The 16160-nt window shown below is 45.9% G+C and overlaps 1 protein-coding gene across 1 annotated transcript in view; it reads left to right on the top strand.

Annotated features, from left to right (window-relative positions):
* Nucleotides 1-16160, top strand: part of LOC141089664 (uncharacterized) — a 217219-nt gene that overhangs the window by 27514 nt on the left and 173545 nt on the right. The window lies entirely within an intron of this gene.

Raw genomic sequence — 16160 nt, 5'->3', positions numbered from 1 at the left:
CATACATCTGACTGCACTCAGATGACATCTGAGTGCAGTTTGATGTATCACACACATACATAAACTTGTATGGGTGTCTGTGTTCCAATCATCGGATGCACTTTCAGCATGCTTCATTTGTTCTCTCTTGACGACTTGGCAAGAGAAAATAATTGCAGATCTGCACTGCCCCATAGTATAACATTGGTCCGAGTGCTATCCTATAAGACATCAGACAGCACTCAGCCTTGTTATACGCTAGTGTGAGCCCTAAGATGTTGTCTCTAGCTTTTCAGACTCTACTCTCCACAGCATTGTCTCCAAGTTATTATCAGAAAATTACCTACAATTAAAATTAGGTTTTTGTTTTAAATTTTTTTGGCACTTTTTTCTATATCAAAATCTGAATTAAAAATAAAAAAAGAATCTTGCAATTTTTCCACTGGCCACTAAGGCATTTTTAAACTCATACTCCCTGTGGTTTCAGGAAATCCACATGTACATAGCCACAATGGTCAGACCCTGTCCCTGTCTTTTGTATTGAATGATCTAATGAACCTGTGCAAAGGTAATTGTGAAGAGAAGAGGGTCAGGGTCTGCTGTGATTTTACCTATTGTGAATGGTGGATCATTGTGTTATCAGTTGGGTATAGAGGTGTTACCTGTCATTGGAATCCTGGCTCTGATGATAAGAAGCCTGCTGTAAGCGCTTCCTAAATGGGCATGAAGTGTAAAATGGCTCCCTTGGCCACTATGAAAAGTGCAAGTCTACTAATTTTACTTTTTTGTTTTTTTTAAAGATTATGGCATAAAAAAAATTTTTTAAATAAATATTCGTCATACAGTCATACAGAAATCTGAATTAAACAGTATGTCATTTTCTGATTATAGCATCCCTTTAAAGGCCATGCCTTCACTGGCATAATCTATATTTTCTTCATCATGAAAGACTACAAGTATCGTAGTTGTGGTCTTTCCTGATGAAGAAGTCTTTTGTACTTTGAAACGCGAAGAATAAACCACTATCCATTTGACAATCTGGGATATACGTCTCATCATTGATCAGCAAGCGCAGAAATCATCCACAATCTTCTCCTTTCTTTCTGAAATGCAATTAAGAAATAGCAATTAACATGAACAGTGGAGGACAAGATAAGGTCTGTAAGACCAAGCTAAATTTCAGTGAGAGCTGCTGGTAGGAGTCCTAGAGAGGCAATGTCACGGGTGTGACAGGTGTGACACAGTCATTCTGGATCCGGCAATAGAAGGTCACTGCGCCTAGCTCTGCAGGCACATTCTGCATCTTGCAACTCTGCTGTGGAGTGATAACCTTCTCCCTCTAGGACCTAGGGATGATCTCCACTGTCTGCTGCTGATTAACACACCCTTGCTGCAGGTTTAAATACCTTTAGTCACTTCAGCAAGGCATCTGTGATAGCTCTATTTACCTCTGTCTGTTGGAAGAGCTAGAAGTCAACTAGTTTCTTCTTGGAGGTTTGCTGGCGTGAGCTCTCTTGTGTCATCTCAAGGTAACTGTATTCTCTCATTTGTCTTCCTGCTTTGTTTTTAGTTGTAGTGGGTGCTGACTAGTGCTTACCCCATCCCCTCACTATCCAGGGTCTATCGCTAGGGGCAGTCAGGGATTAGGTTCCTGCTTGGCGATAGATGTGGAACCTATTTAGGAACGTAAGGGCAAACAGTATGTTGTCACATCTGCCTAGGGGTCTCCACTCTCCCTTTTCCTAGTGTTTGGGCTACCTTACCTTTTTACCCATTATTGTACACCTAGCTTCTCCCTCACCTAGCGTGACAGGCAATAAAGTACCCCTGCTTCACTGCGAAAGACCTTCAGAAAGATTTAGCGCACTCTGGAGTTGCGGCACATTGTTCTACTGTTCAGAGACACCTGCACAAATGTCTTTCATGGAAGAGTCATCAGAAGAAAACGTCTCCTGTGTTCTGACCATAAAATTCAGGGTCATAAGTACACGAAAGATCATCTAAACAAGCCTGATGCATTTTGGAAACAAGTCTTGTGGACTGATGAGGTTAAAATAGAACTCTGTGGCCACAATGATCAAAAGAATGTGTGGAGAAAAAAGGGCAATGAATTTCAAGAAAAGAACATTTCTCCAACCATTAAGCATGGGGGTAGATTAATCTTGCTTTGGGGTTGTGTTGCAGCCAGTGGCACGGGGAACATTTCACGGGTAGAGGGAAGAATGGATTCAATGATGCAAATATAACACCATCTGTAAAAAAGCTGAAACTGAAGAGGATGGCTTCTATAAATGGATAATGATCCTAAACACACATCCAAATCCACAATAAACTACCTCAAAAGGTGCGAGCTGAAGCTTTTATAATGTCACAGTCCCCTGACCTGAACATCATTGAAAATCTTTGGCTCGACCTCAAAATAGCAGAGAATACAAGACGACCCAGGAATCTCACAGAGCTGGAAGAATTTTCCAAGGAATAATGGATGAAAATCCCTCAAACAAGAATTGAAAGATTCTTGGCTGGCTACAAAAAGTGCTTACAAGCTGTGATACTCGTAAAAGGGAGTAATAACCATGCAGCGTTGCAGGGTACCGAGACATTTACATTGGTCCGATTACCTTTTTGTAACTTTTAATATGTAAAACATAAAAATATATATATATATATATATATTGTAGGGTTTTACTCACTCAGCTGTGGTTGAGGTAGGCACAGGAAGCGGTTTCATAAGAAAATGTCCAGTCTGGTTTATTAACTTCATAAACCTGTTTGAGCACAAGCAAACAAAGGATAGCCTTCTCCGGCACAAGATGAAAAGAAACTGAAAATAAATAGTCCGTATAGTGCTGCGGGTCTGCCCACTCAGGTCAGTGTCTTTAGCAAACACACTGGAGGCCTCCACACCTCCAGTCACGGTTGGGATATGTGAGCAGTCATTCGCACCAATCTCTTATGTCTGCTCGTAAAACCCGGCCCTGGAATAGCCTAATAACTCTCTCAACACTATATGTGCTGGACCCTGCTTTAGAGCTCACATCACAGCTAATAGCCACAATGACACATATATTCCCTCAAGAACCCATTTGGCAGCCATCTTACGATATATACAAAGGAAATGTGTCATCTTTAACTTTAGCCCTTTTAAAGATCATTTCATCTTCAACTTGCTTAACTGTTCACAATAACAGTAATTTTGACCAGGGGTGACCAAACTTTTATATGCCACTGTGTACTGTGCTGTAATTGAAAATAGGCTTGGAAAGATGGAGGATAATACTGACCACCATTCCAATCCAGCAACATTCAGGTCATTCTGTCATACTGCATAGAGAGCAGTCCAGTTGTTACTTTCAATGACCACAATTCTCACCTACCAATAAATTTAGACCAGCGATACCCTGGTCTAGAACCTCATACACTCCACTAGCACGGTGGCTCAAAGTAGTAGTGGCACCTAGCTCTTAGGCCTGTTTCACATTTCCTTTTTTTGACGTCAGTCAAAATCCACCACTTTTAGAAAAAAACGGATCCGTCCTTTTTTTATGGTAGTGTCTCCCGGGTGGAGGAGACGGATTCTGAAACTTTTTTTGGAGCGATGGACCGCTATTTTCAATTGCGCATGCCCGGCAGATTTGTTCTGCCAAGCATTTTAACTCTGAATAGTGTACTGGAATCGTCGTGACCCCCCAAAAAATCTCTCTCTCGCTGTCTTTCTCTCTCTCCTTTTCCAGACCGCGGTTGCTTTAACTTTCATCCACTTGCCGGCTGCAGCGGATCTGTATGAAAACCGGATCCAGTGGCATCCGTTTGGCCCATGACGGAAGCGGATCCATTTTTTAATGCTCTGGCGGATTTTGACTGACATGAAGAGACGGAAATGTGAAACAGGCCTTAGCTGGGCTAATTTACCTGCATTTAAAAGGACACAAAATCATTTACAAAAAGGATACAATTCTGCTACGTTCTCACAATGAGCTTTTGGTTTTTGATGCTGCGTATTATTTCTGCATCAAAAACGCAAAGTGGGTGGGATTTATAGAAATCTCAGGACCACTGTACTTTTTAACTCAGCATAAACTCACATGCAGTGCGTGTTTCAAGTCTGCAGCATGTCAATGTCTCTTGCAGGCACGCTGAGTTTTTTGTGTGGAATTTCCCAATAGACTTACATTTGGTGTGGAAATTCCACAGGTAAAAAACGCATGTTCATTTTAAGTACGCTGAAACAAATAAAAAATGCATGGAAACCACATGTAAGCATGCCAATAAAGTTTTGTTAAAATCAAACATCAGAAAGTATCAAAAACAAAGCAGCTTTATTTAAAGCATGACACACTAATAAGAGACAAAAAAAAACACAATAAAAATGCATGTTAAAAAAGCTGCACACAAAAATGCAATAAAAAAGTGCAAGTAAACTAATTTAAATAATAGGTGCAGAAATTCTGAAACATCAAAAATGCACCATAAGTTCATCATGGGAAAATAGCCCTGCAGTCTAATTTCTGCAAACAATCAAGGGTTTCACATTTCAACTTTCTTACAACCCATGCAAGTAAGGCTATGTGCACACGTTGCAGATTTTTAGCGTTTTTGCCGCATTTTTTTCACCGTGAAAATGCTTGCACAACGCAACCCATTGTATTCAATGGCATTCCACACATGCTGTGCTAATGCTGCGTATTTTTCCGCAGCAGAATCGCATCGCGGAAAAATACAGAGCATGCTCATTTTTTTTGCGGAATTGTGGGGATTCCGCACACATAGGAATGCATTGTTCCGCTTACTTTCCGCATGTGCCTGTGCCCACCATGTGCAAAGTAAGCGGAAAATGTGCTGATGGTACCCAGGGTCTGGAGGAGAGGAGACTCTCCTCCAAGCCTTGGGTACCATATCCCCGTTAAAAAAAGAATTATAATAAAAAATCGTGTTATTCTCACCTTCCGGCGGCCCCTGCAGCGTCCCCAGGCCACAGCGATGCTCCCGCCAAGTCCCGTTCCCAGCGATGCCTTGCGACAATGACCTGTGATGACGTAGCGGTCTTGCGTGATGCTACGTCATCTGGGGTCATTGTCGCAAGGCATCGCTGGGAACGGGACTTGCCGGGAGCATCACGCTTGCAAAACGCTAGTTTTTCGTGTGAATTCCGCATGCGGATTTCCTGCAAATTTCCCGTGGCAGGGAGTTGCGGAATTGCCGCGGAAATTTCCGCAGCAATTCCACACGTGTGCACATAGCCTACATGATCGGGGCCATTGAGCTGAGATGAGTCTAATTTATTAAGTGGTGGCACCTCTGACAGAAATGTACTTCAGTCAAAACCTGGAGTGTAGAGTTGAGCGAAACGGGTCGAAAAATTTCAAAAGTCGCCGACTTTTGGCAAAGTCGGGTTTCATGAAACGAAACCCGACCCTAGGATGAGGTCGGCAACTTAAGCGCCAAAGTCGCGTTTCAAAAGTTTGTTTTGTGCTCTTTTTCAGCCAATCAGGATCCACGGACACTGTGGGCAACATGATGACATAGGCAGGGGTCACCACCATCTTTCAGAAGGGCATGCAAGTGATTGGCTTGCTTTGGTGGGCGTCACAGGGGGTATAAAAGGGCGTGCACATCGACTGCCATGTTACTCATGCTGATCTCAGAATAGGGAGAGCTGCTGATTTTGTAGGGAGAGCGTTAGGCAGGGAAGAAGACACCAAAAACTGCTTCTGCTGCTAGCGATTTTGCCTGTACAACACACCAGTCACTGTGTGTGCAGTGCAAGTGGAGGCTATATTTTGCTGGATCAGCGGTGTTGGTTGTTAGGCTGACTTCTAAGGCTTCCTGACGGCTGCATTGCTGTTTACCCACTGCTCTGCAAACTGCTTTTTTAAAAGCAATCCCAATTTTTTTTTTTTTGTCCTGGTGAGGTACTGAGCGTGCATTTTTTCACACCATACAGCGGTGCACACTCCTCACACAGTACCGTGTAATGGCTGTTATCACAGCCACAGTGAAGCTATCTGTGTGTCACTCTGTAAGGATAAGTCGAGGACATGTTCCGTTCTTACAGACCTGCACCTTCTAGTTTTTTCTAGCTTTCAAACAGTTAAATAAATTTGCTGTTTGATCACATTCAAAACTATAGAGAGACAGCGTGTGTCAGTCCATATACTTAAAAAACACGGAGCTTGACAATTTTACGTACACCGGACAGCCGTGTACGTGCACGCTCCTCTCTCAGTACCGTGTAACGGCTATTATCACGGCCACAGTGAAGCTATCTGTGTGTCGCTCTGTAAGGATAAGTCGAGGACATGTTCCGTTCTTACAGACCTGCACCTTCTAGTTTTGTCTAGTTTTCAAACAGTTAAATATATTTGCTGTTTGATCACATTCAAAACTATAGAGAGACAGCGTGTGTCAGTCCGTATACTTAAAAAACACGGAGCTTGACAATTTTGCGTACACCGGACAGCCGTGTACGTGCACGCTCCTCAGTACCGTGTAACGGCTGTTATCATGGCCACAGTGAAGCTATCTGTGTGTCGCTCTGTAAGGATAAGTCGAGGACTTGTTCCGTTCTTACAGACCTACACTCTAGGGAGATTCCTATTCTGCCCAATTCTATATACACCTTGTAGTTTGTCATACACTAGTCAATTTCTGCCTGTGACATAGCGCTGTGATATTCACTGGGCCTCACACAATCCAAAAGTGTCCAGTGTCCACAAGTGTGTGCTGAAATTCAAAATCTCCGTTATCCTCTAGTCACATTTTTCACACCTGCGACATCAAGTCTGTGACATAGCGCTGTGATATTCAGTGGGCCTCACACAATCCAAAAGTGTCCAGTGTCCACAAGTGTGTACAGAAATTCAAAATCTCCGTTATCCTCTAGTGACATTTTTCACACCTGCGACATCGAGCCTGTGACATAGCGCTGTGATATTCAGTGGGCCTCACACAATCCAAAAGTGTCCAGTGTCCACAAGTGTGTGCAGAAATTCAAAATCTCCGTTATCCTCTAGTGACATTTTTCACACCTGCGACATCGAGCCTGTGACATAGCGCTGTGATATTCAGTGGGCCTCACACAATCCAAAAGTGTCCAGTGTCCACAAGTGTGTGCAGAAATTCAAAATCTCCGTTATCCTCTAGTGACATTTTTTACACCTGCGACATCGAGCCTTTGACATAGCGCTGTGATATTCAGTGGGCCTCACACAATCCAAAAGTGTCCTGTGTCCACAAGTGTGTGCAGAAATTCAAAATCTCCATTATCCTCTAGTGACATTTTTCACACTTGCAACATCGAGCCTGTGACATAGCGCTGTGATATTCAGTGGGCCTCACACAATCCAAAAGTGTCCAATGTCCACAAGTGTGTGCAGAAATTCAAAATCTCCCCTGTCCTATAGACACCTTGTACCTTGTTTTACATTACTATATAGTTTGTTGGATTTTGTCTACATTTCTACCAAAAATGAGGAAGGCTGGTGGAAGAGGCCGTGGAATTGGGCGGGGGTTGGCAGCTGGTAATAATGGTGTTGGTGGTGGATCTGATGGTAGTGGCAAAAGCAAAATAGGACCGAATGCAGGAGGTGTTGAGCCTGCGTCATCGTCTGGCTCCACAAGGCCTCGAAGGCTTAGTTTTCTAGGAGTTGGCAAACCGCTTTTAAAGCCAGAGCTTCAGGAAAAAGTTTTGTCTTACATTGCTGACTCAGCCTCCAGCTCTATCTCCTCCTCTTCTGAAGTTGTAAAAAATAAAAGCACTGAGTCGTCATTGGAGGCTCATGTTCATGAACCACACCTTTCCTTGTGTCCTTCACCCCAACCAAGATTGAAGGATGACGCAGGCCATACTACTGATTACTCCATGGAGCTGTTTTCACATACCATGCCTGGATTATCAAGTGAAATGGTGAATTACCCAGGCCACGATGAATCTGACATGGAGTGCACTGATGCACAGCCACTGATAGATGATTCTGCTGGTACATTCACTCAGAGCACTACATTGTCCTCGCAGTGAACAGAGCTAGATTCTGACCCTGATGAGACTCAGGTGCCCTTTCCCGCACACTATACCACCATACACGGTGACACAGAGGAAGGTGCACATGACATTGAAGAGGAGGTGATGGATGACCCAGTTATTGACCCAGATTGGCATCCATTGGAGGAAGAGGGTGCTGCTTCCAATAGCTCAGATGAGGAGGAGGAGCATCCACAGCAGACATCGACATCGCAACAGCTGTTTTCTGGCAGGCCCAGAGCACTCTAAAGACAGGTTCCAAAAATCAAAAGAGTTGCTGGACAGCTTGTCCAGAGGGTCAAAATATCACAGCGTGCTAGGCCGCAAAATGTCTGCCAAAGTAGGAAGAGTGCAGTGTGGCACTTTTTTGAACAAAATCCTCATGATCAGGCCAAAGTTATCTGTAAGAAGTGCGCAAAGACCTTTAGCCGAGGGAAAAATCTGAAAAATTTGAATACCAGTTGCATGCTTAGATATTTAACCAGCATGCACTTGCAAGCGTGGACACAACACCAAACCCCAAGTACCACATGTGCAACTGATCACAAAGAAGGTAGTCAGCAACGCTACATTGTTTCCCCCACTGTAAGCCCACCGGTTAGCACAGCAGCAAATGTTGAGGTGTCGTTGCAAGGCCACAGCAGTCAGGGAATCCCACTGTTATATCAACGAAAGACTGAATCTAGGCCATCAGAAAGAACACCATCTCCATCACCATCATCAACCCTCTCTGTCTGCCCTGTCCACCGCTACTTCCACCATATGCAGCTCTCAAGTCCAGCTCACCCTCCCAGATACTATGAGTAGGTCAAGAAAGTACTCAATCTCTCATCCGCGTACACTGGGTTTGAACGCCCACATTGCCAAACTAATCTCGTTAGAGATGATGCCCTATCGGTTGGTGGAAAGCGCAGCTTTCCGCGAACTCATGGCCTATGCAGTACCACGCTATGACCTACCCAGTCGCCACTTCTTCTCTCGCAAAGCCATCCCAGCCCTCCACCATCATGTGAAAGACCGCATTGTCCATGCACTCAAGCAGTCAGTGAGTGGAAAGGTGCACCTCACAACTGATGCATGGTCCAATCGGCATGGCCAGGGCCGTTACGTGTCCATCACTGCGCACTGGGTTAATGTGGTGGATGCAGGGTCCACAGGGGACAGCGGCGGTGGGACAGTGCTGCCTAGCCCACGGTATAGGAAACAGTTGGCTGTAGGCGTTCGACCCTCCTCCTCCTCCTTCTCCTCCAGAAGCGAAAGCTCGTCCACAGAGCGCAGTCGTACAAGCACTCCATCTGCAGCTGCCACTGTTGCACACGAGGTGTCCCCCTATCGAGCAGCTAGTGGAAAGCGTCAGCAGGCTGTGTTGCAGATGATGTGTTTGGGCGACAGACACTGCCGAGGTGCTGGCCGAGTACTTTCAGCGACAAGTCATGGCTGGGCAGTGTACATCTTGAGGCAGGCAAGGTAGTTAGTGATAACGGCCGTAATTTTGTGGCAGCCATAGCCCTTTCAAAACTCAGCCACATACCTTGCTTGGCTCAAACCTTGAACCTGGTGGTGCAGTGCTTCCTCAATAATTATCCGGAGTTAACAGCCCTGCTCCAGAAGGTGCGAAGACTGTGCGCACATCCGCCGGTCGCCTATACACTCCATTCGTATGCAGAAGCTGCAGCGATTGCTCCACCTTCCCAACCACCGCCTCATTATCGACATTGCAACAAGGTGGAACTCCACCCTGCACATGGTTGAGCGACTGTGCGAGCAGAGGCAGGCCATAATGCATTTGTGGGAGGATGCACGGCCAGGCACTTTGAGAGCAGACATGGAGTTGACAGGTGTGCAGTGGTCGAAGTTGAAAGACCTCTGTAAAGTCCTTCAGTGTTTTGAGGAATGCACATGGCTGGTAAGCGCAGACGACGCCATCCTAAGCATGAGCATCCCACTTATGCGTCTGCTCATGCAAACTTTGACGCACCTTAAGGAGCAGGCGTCTGCAGCCAATGTTGACGAGGAGGAAGAGGTGGAGGGAATCCTTGATGACATTCAGCCATTGTCTGCTCAGGGACCTCTCCTGGACAAGGTGGAGGAAGAAGAGGAGGAGGAGGATGATGATGGGGAGGAGGATGAATCTCGTGGGGCAAGTGAAAATGTTGGCGTGGCAAGGTCTGGTACAGGGTTTGTGCGTGACTGGAGGGATGTGGATTTGCCAGAAAGTGCTCCTCCACCCAGCACTCGCAGTGCATCATTGACACCGGGAACATTGGCCCACATGTCAGATTATGCCTTGCAGATCCTAAAAAGGGACCCACGCATTGCCAAAATGATGAACGATGACGACTACTGGTTGGCCAGCATCCTGGATCCACGCTATAAAGGCACATTACAAAACATCATGCCACAGGAGAACCTTGACCTAATATTGGCTACTAAACAAACAACTCTGGTTAACCGGTTGGTTGAGGCATTCCCAGCACACAGCAGCGGTGATGGTTCTCACACGAGCCGTACGGGCCGGGGGCAGCTTGGCAGAGGTGTTCGTGGTGCACACAGCAGAAGTGGTGTTGGAGACAAGGGTTTCATGACAATGTTGTGGACTGATTTTTCACGGACCGCTCACACAACTGGTAATACTGCATCGATGGAAAGTGACAGGAGACAGCAGTTGTCAACTATGGTTAACAACTACTTTTCCTCCCATATCGATGTTCTCCCGCACAGGTCATTCCCCTTTGACTATTGGGCCGCTAAACTGGACACCTGGCCTGAATTGGCACAATATGCCTTACAGGAGCTCGCTTGCCCAGCTGCAAGTGTGCTATCGGAAAGAGTCTTCAGTGCAGCTGGATCAATCCTGACAGAAAAAAGGACCCGTCTGTCAACCCAAAATGTGGATGATCTAACCTTCATTAAAATGAACCATGCATGGGTTTCCAAGGATTTTGTCCCACCTTCCCTTGATGACACATAGGTTGCCAGAAAAATGGCTTGCTTTGGTCCTCCTCCTATTCCGCGAACTTGACCTATTTCGCCTTTTGCAGCAGCTGAATGACCCACATCTACATATGCCACTTTGTAAACCTCCCTAAGTGGGCGGCCCCCCCCATGGCCGGGGTCACCACCTAGCGCACAAAACCGTGCAAGTGCCGTTGCCCTGGACAGGTGGGTAGGCCGACTCTTGGGCGCGGGCACTGGCATAGGGTCCCTCATAGTGCAATCAAGTGTCTCTGACAGTGGTGGTGCACACCCGCCGTCAGACACACCGCCGTACTATGAGGGGCCCAGTGCCAGTATTGACGCCCACGAGTGTGCCCCCCTTGCTTGGGCAGGGCCCCAGCATTTGCAATGTTTACCTCTCCCTGCTCCTCCGCTGTGTAGTCTGGGCTGTCAAATCCTTCACTGGGACTGCCACTACAAATTGAATGAACTGAAAGATGATGGTTAAGATGTAGCTATGCCCTGTCCTGCTGGCCGGGCTCTAGCTCCAGATGATCAGTGGCTTCCATTTCTTATGGACGTCGACTCACAATTACATGCAGTGGTGGTTTATCATCAGCTTTCACAGTTTTCCTACTCACAAACGTGTGACATTCCGGCGCACATTTCAAAATGTGCCCTCTCATGCCAATCAAATAGAATCGCCTACAGCCTGTGGCTTCTGTCTTTTGCACTCCAAAGTTACGTGACAGATCATGATAGCCAGTGAGCACCATGTTTACATCGCTCCCTGTGATAAAAATTGGATTGAGATGAGTAACAGTGATGGAATCAACGGAAGTGCGATACAGCAAGACTTTATTCACATAAAAATATTTTCACTTTCTCAACACACAAATTAATTGAGGGTCAGCATCGCCTATGAGAATTGTGACGGAAGTTTTTCCCGTGAATAATAATTCCTAGATTTCTGCAATCAATAGCCTTTATGTCACTAATTGTATGCATCTCATTTCCTATTGCGGAGAGGCTGGACTGTATTACTGAGACAGAAATATATATGAAGATTTAAAAATAACACCAAAAGTATATAGTTGTGTACGCCTCAAATGCATTTCCTTTTTTCCACTTTTTAGATTGCTGTGTAATCCATACTGAGAACACGGAGATTTTACATGTTTAAACTATGCTATATATACCTGCTATCCAGTGATAAAGTACCCTTTCTCAACTTTGTACAATCTGGTCAAATCCATACTGGGCCTGAGAACATCTGAGTCTGCCTCCTGATCTATAGACATATGTTTTTAATGTGTAAACTAGGCTACATATATACGTGTTATCCGGTGAAACTGTACCCTTTATCAACTTTCTACAATGTTGTTGAATCCATACTGGGCCTGAGAACGGCTGCTGAGCTGTTAAGCAAGCTACAGCACCTGTGGTTTGGACACGTAATTTTTTCAGGAATGACGGTTAGGCCTAACTCCGGAATTGCGGTTGACCTGAACTTACTGGGAAATCATCGTTCGCGGGGAATAATCTGAATCCCAGATCCCCATCACTAACGGAGTTCAGCAGGTTATCTGCACCTGTAAGCGACAAAAGCTGGTCCTTTCAGTGTAGCGTGCATGCAGCCCCGGACATGTACTGGAATGCTAGACCTGTTATTGCTCGATCCCACGTGCCACAGCCTCGCGTATCCCTCTAGTAAGCTTGACGCGTACCACGGGGCCATGCCGGAGTCTCGGTCGTTAACGGAATAAAGCTGAGAAATCGCTAGCACAACTACAAACGGACATACCACAACACACACAGAGTCGACAAAGCTTGCAATCTGTCCATCTTTTCTGTAGCTTGTATGGTAGTGGTTTCCCGGGTGCAGTCCAATTAAGCCACAGGCTCCACTCCTGGTGGTGCCCTTTTGGACATTCCTTTAAGGTTCAGCTTTGCAATCATACTGCCCCCGGAAACCAAAAACTTTGCCTTCAGGGACGCTGTTTGGAGGTTCGTGGGAATAACGCCGCCCGATCAGCAGTCGGCATATACGTCGCCCTCCCAGGGCTGTGGGGTACTCGGTACCGGGCCGGTGTCAGTGGGATGTGTCACAGCAGCAGTGACCCGGACGGTGGCCCTGGGTGCCCATGCAAATGGCGTGGTATAATGGTAAAGAATTTATATAGATAGTTTGACGCCACCTGTGGTGTTCGGCAACATAGATGTTAGGCCGACGCTGCATGCAGATCCTCTGGGACTGATGGTGTTGTGCAGCAAAGATGGTGAAGCTCCCCACAGGTGGAGCTGGAGTCCCAGGGAATTGTAGATGTAGTGATGGGGGAAAGGCACAGGCGGTGTAGGTGCTGGTACCCAGATGTAGCGGTGCTGGAATAACTGTAGGACACCAGGGCGTGCAGTTCCAAAGCTTTACTCACAGTCTGCAGGTTACACAGATGCCTGCCTCCGTGCTGTGTCCTCCGGGTCAGGATCTCTGCCAACCTCCGGGACCAGAATGGAAAGCTCCCTTCCAGCACTCCGCCAGCATGTACCTTCCTGAACGTCTCCTTTCTAGCACTTGTGGGGGAAGCACTCACAGGACCGTGGTTCACTGAAATGCCTCCTGTCTAACAGATGTTCCTCAGACTTTACTTGTATGTCAGACAGCTGTAGCCTTTTCCTTCTGCCTCGCACACGTCGATGCTGGGGCCTCCGAGCCTTAGTTGGGTACAGAGCATTTATAGCTGCTACTTCCCCCGGTTTCTGCTGCAGGAACGTCAGTGTCCCTACAAACTCGGAGACCGGAATCCGGACCATGCGCTCCAGCTAGGAGTGAGCCTTAACTCTGCTCATCCTCCAGCTCCCCTTCTCACGTCCACACACTTCCCCTTTCCTGCACAGAGTGCCCTAACTTACCTCCTCCCGACCACAGAGAGCAGCTCCTCAGCAGTCAGGTTCAGAGGTCTCCCTGCTGGCCTGGAGTGGGAAATGTGTTGTCTGTTGGTTTCACTGCTAGAGAGATCCTTCGTTGCTCCCAATCTTGACAACACACTCCCTAGGAGGAAGGCAATGCCACAGTGGCGACCGTACTCTTGGGGACGCCACAAGTGCACTGAGGCCCAGCCACTGCTGGATGATGCTGCTGGTACATTGACCCAGACCACTACATTCCCCTCGCACTCTACACAGCCAGAATCTGACCCAGAGGAAACTCAGGTTCCCCTTCCCGCATACTATACCACCTTACACGGTGACAAAGAGGAAGGTGCAGATGAAAGTGCAGGTTCCTTGAGCAGGTGGGGGGGCATACTCATGGGCGATGGCACTGGCACAGGGCACTGCATAGTACGCAAAAGTGTCTCTGCCGGTGGGAGGGCCTAAACAGCCAAGTGCAGTGAGATGGAAGATGGGGACAACAAGGAGTTCAGAGTAGTGCAGGGATTCCCTAGCAAGGAGACTTATGTAATTGTTTTCAATGTTGGGACAGCAATTTTTGGGGAGCACTATACTCTGGTGAATGATATATGGGGTCTACCATAGCATTCCAAAGGTGGACATCAGACACTGGAGCAGCATTTACAGGGCCCATTATACACTAGAGCAGTAGAAATGGGGCCCATTATATATGGAGCATTATTTGGGCCCATAAGACAGTGGAGCTTCATCCATTGGGACCAACATATACTGTAGCATTATGTGGAGCTCATCATATACGGTTTGAAACATTATATGGGAATAATGATTCCGTATGGAGAAATATATGGGTCTCATTACTCTGTATAGCGCACTAAGCGCTGGCCATAAACTGTATAGAGTTATATACTGTCCGTTTTTGGAGGTATTGGAGAATTTAAAATGGATATCAGTCATGAGATGTAAGAAGTGAAGTATTTTTCATTGTACTATACTGCTATTTCTCTGCCGTATCGGAGCATCATGAGTTGTGGTATGTGTTAAAGGGGCGCTCTTTGGCCCTGGGCCCACGAAAACCTGGAGCCAGCCCTCCCCCCCCCCACAACTGTAGCCAAATAACCCCCATTTTTCAGTGCGTAACTAGTATTATGAAGTTAATTAAGGTTGACAAGCTTCAGTAACAAGAATTTATGCTTTTGGCATTCAAATGGGCACTGTTGGTGTGTTTCCTGTCCTCCTCTCACTGCCGACTTTAATTCTCCATTGACTTACATTGGGTTTCGTGTTTCGGGACGACCCCGACTTTTCCCTATAGTTGGCCGATTTTGCTCGACCCGACTTTTGGAAAAGTCGGGTTTCATGAAACGAAACTCGACCCTAAAAAAACAAAAGTCGCTCAACACTACTGGAGTGCATTTTACATTTTTGCAGTAAGTTATGCTGTGAAAGTGATGTGATTTTCCATAAATTTGAAGAATGGGCTTAGCCACTCTCCATCCCACCTATGCTCCAACTATATCTGCATAGCTTGACAAAACTGGCATGAAAAACGTCAACAGGAGCAATATTTTTGTACAACTTCTATGTTGCACACAAATATTGCGATTTATTCAAGGTTTTTTTTTGCCAGAATTCTGGTGTAACAAACACATAAAGTTGCACTCTGTAGTGCTATAGCATGTAGACATGAAAAATATGACGTTTGAATTGCATTACTGCTCTAGATAATAAGAAAAAATGGAGATGCTTAGCACATAATTTAGCCAATTTATGCATGCCCAGCAGCCAACGACAAGGCAATCACTGGTTGCTGGCAACCTATCTAATGGTAGCCCTCCCCCGAATCTACATGTGGGGGGGGGGTCTCGTGGGGACACAGACCCTAATTTTTATTAGTTTTGTCAGTTTTAGGTCATGTCATATTTAGTTTTAAGATGACTTCATGTGGTTTGTTATTGGAGGTCAAAGATCGTCATTGTAAGCTGTGGGTTCACAAGCAAGTTCATACCAGTTTTTGCAGATGTTCTGGTATCTTTTTTATGTAATTTGATTGGTCAGCTTATAAAAGACCGGGAAGATTTTCTCTATATAAATCCCATTTTTTTGTCATTTGCCCCCATTCACCTCAAGGAGAAAGAAGATCCCGCCCTTCCTAATCTTATTTCTTTCTGTTGTGATGTTCTATTGGATGGAAAATCGCCCAGCTATCTGGGTGGATTGGTTTGGGTCATGGTTAATTTATTGGCAATTTAATATAAATTTATTTAATTTGTTACAAAGTCTTTTATGGTTACTCTGAATAAACATGAAGGCCATT

This window comes from Dendrobates tinctorius, unplaced genomic scaffold (genome assembly GCF_039654945.1).
Source record: "Dendrobates tinctorius isolate UK_male_01 unplaced genomic scaffold, ASM3965494v1 ptg000046l, whole genome shotgun sequence".
Lineage (NCBI taxonomy): Eukaryota > Metazoa > Chordata > Amphibia > Anura > Dendrobatidae > Dendrobates > Dendrobates tinctorius.
The sequence above is the reverse complement of the archived record's forward strand: the minus strand, read 5'-3'. Positions and strand labels throughout refer to the sequence as shown.